Genomic DNA, 2,822 nt, shown 5'->3' with positions numbered 1-2,822 from the left:
GCAAGCACCCCGGGAATCCTCCCTCGCCTTGACATCTCTCCTGGTGGGGCGCCGGGGCAGGGGTCGGGACGCGGTACCTGCTGCTTGCCTGGGGAACCCGGGGACCTCACTCGGGTCCTCTGCAGGCCTGGAGCTGGGGACAGAGTAATTCTTGCTGTTTCTTTCCCTTGAGAGGCCCCGCAGCAGGTGTTTGCAGCTCCTAGGTCGGAAGCTGCAGGCGTGGTTATTCCCCCTTAGGATCGGCTTGTGGGAGATGAACGCGCCCATTCCAAAGATGGGGAGCCCAGGCCTTAAGGAGTCCAGGACGGCATCGCGAGCAGACTTGTCGGTTACATGAACCTACAGGTGCTCCTGTTCCGACCCGGGACACAAGGAAAGGCTGATAGTGAACCAAGGAAGTCCCTGCCTTTGACAGAGGCTGGACGTCAGTGCAGAGGAGAGAATCTGGGCCCGTGCTCCCTGCACTCTGGAAAGAAAGAGTTTGTTTGCATAAGCAAGCAGCCCCTCTGTGGGAAGGGGCTGGCCAGGCCCCATTGGGATGGAGCCTGGAGGCGCCTGTGCTCCCCTACCTCCTCTGCCCAGTGCCTGGCCCAGGAGTGGTGCTGCCTTTTCATCCGTTTAACCTGAGGAGGATGAGCGAGACCAGCTTTCACTCCCTCATGCATTCATTTATCCATAACCTTTATCAGGTGCAGCGATTCTGCAGTGTGGGGTCCAGGCCAGCAGCAGCGAAATCACCCGGGCTCTGGTCAGAAATGCAGACTCTCAGGCCCACCCCAGACCTGCAGGTTCAGGAGTGTGGGAGCGGATGCGCGTGACCCGCCCCACGCCAGATCTCACAAGGCGATTCTGAGGCTTGTTCAGATTTGGAAACCACTGATCCAGGGTGGTCTTTGTGCTAGGGGTGGGACTACTGATTCCTTCCCTCAGGGGATCCTCCCCGCCCCGAAAAACCTGGCCCTGAGGGTTTCAGTTCTCCTCTCTCAACTACCAGTGCTCACTTGGGGGTCCATCTAGGACTTCAGCAAGCAATTATCCTTGACCACTATCTCAAGGCTGGGTCTAAGCTTGACTGAAGCTTTTTCAGAGAAGGAGGAGAAGGAGGAGCTGGAGGAACAGAAGGGAGTTCTCAACTCTCACTGCTTCAAAAGGTGCCTGAGGAAGTGAGGAAGTGAGGAAGTGAGGAAGGCTTCCAGGAGTGTTGAGGGGCCCAAGAGCGCCGCCTCCTGGTGACAGTATACAGAGCTGACTCTACTGGGGAGGGGCCTCCTAACCAAGCTGGCTTGGCTTTTCTTTGCTTTTCTTTTCTTTTCTTTTCTTTTCTTTCTTTTCTCTTTTCTTTTCTTTCTTTTCTTTTCTTTCTCTTCTCTTCTCTCTTCTCTTTTCTCTTCTGTTTCTTTTTCTTTTTATTTTTTTGAGACAGAGTTTTGCTCTTGTCACCCAGGCTGGAGTGCAGTGGCGCGATCTTGGCTCACTGCAACCTCTGCCTCCTGGGTTCAAGTAATTCTCCTGCTGTAGCCTCCCGAGTAGCTGGGATTACAGGTGCCCACCACCATACCCAGCTAATCTTTGTATTTTTAATAGAGAGAAAGTTTCACCATGTTGGCCAGGCTGATCTCAAACTCCTGACCTCTGGTGATCCACCTGCCTTGGCCTTCCAAAGTGCTGGGATTGCAGGAGTGAGCCACCACGCCTGTCCCCAAGCTGGTGTTCTGTGTCCCAGTGGTGTGACCTGCCTTGCAAGAACCACCCCAGTCAGTACCTGGATGTTTTGTGTGGTACTGCTAGCACCTGGACTGGCTAAATTCAGAGAAGGATCTGGGTTGACAGGTTTGTGTGGATGATGTATCTGTGTGACTCGTCCCCAGTCAGCTCCAAGTGGCTCCAGTATGCAGTGCATGGCTTTGTGTCACCTGTGGTTTTCTTCCAAGTCTGTTTCAGTTGGGCTGATGGTAAAATGAGCTTCACACAGTCAACTGCAAGGTCGGTGTTGAGCAGTCCTGACTTGGTCATCCGATAGCCAGGAAGGGTGCAGGGCACCTGGGAAACACCGTGCATTCGGCAGGGAAGACTGGGGGGAATCTTTGGATGCTGCCCATGGGAGGCCAGTGCTACCCTCCAGAAGCTTCTTGGGCTGGCCACATGGTTGATGGGCAGAGGAGGCAGGCCAGAGCTTGATGACCCCCAGCAGGTTTGCTGTTGGTCAACCTCTTGTATGTAATTTGTCATGTTCCCCAGCCACCTTAATTATTACTTAGTCAACATTTCTCTTTAAATCAACTCATTCTTTGTTACTTAATATGATTTTTTTTCTTGAGACAGTGTCTTGCTCTGTTGCCCAGGCTGGAGGACAGTGGTACAATCTCGGCTGACTGCAACCTCCAATGCTCAAGCGATCCTCCCACCTCAGCCTCCTGAGTAGTTGGGACTACAGGCATGCACCACCACACTTGGCTAACTTTAAAACTTTGTAGAGACGAGGTCTCACTATATTGCCCAGGCTGGTCTCGAACTCCTGGGCTCATGTGATCCTCCTGCCTCTGCCTCTCACAGTGCTGGAATTACAGGCATGTGCCATTGTGCCCAGCTAATTTAATTTTTTAAAAGACATTTTTGGCTGGGTACAGTAGCTCACTGCTTGTAATCCCAGCCCTTTGGGAGGCCAAAGTGGGTGGATCACTTGAGGTCAGGATTTGGTGACCAGTGTGAAACCCAATCTCTACTAAAAATACAAATATTAGCTGGGTATGCTGATAATTACAGGTGGCAGGCACCTGTAGTCCTAGCTACTTGGGAGGCTAAGGCAGGAGGATCACCTAAGC

Source organism: Mandrillus leucophaeus, unplaced genomic scaffold, assembly GCF_000951045.1.
Source record: "Mandrillus leucophaeus isolate KB7577 unplaced genomic scaffold, Mleu.le_1.0 Scaffold1, whole genome shotgun sequence".
NCBI classification, from domain to species: Eukaryota; Metazoa; Chordata; class Mammalia; order Primates; family Cercopithecidae; genus Mandrillus; species Mandrillus leucophaeus.
This window is presented reverse-complemented; position numbering follows the sequence as displayed.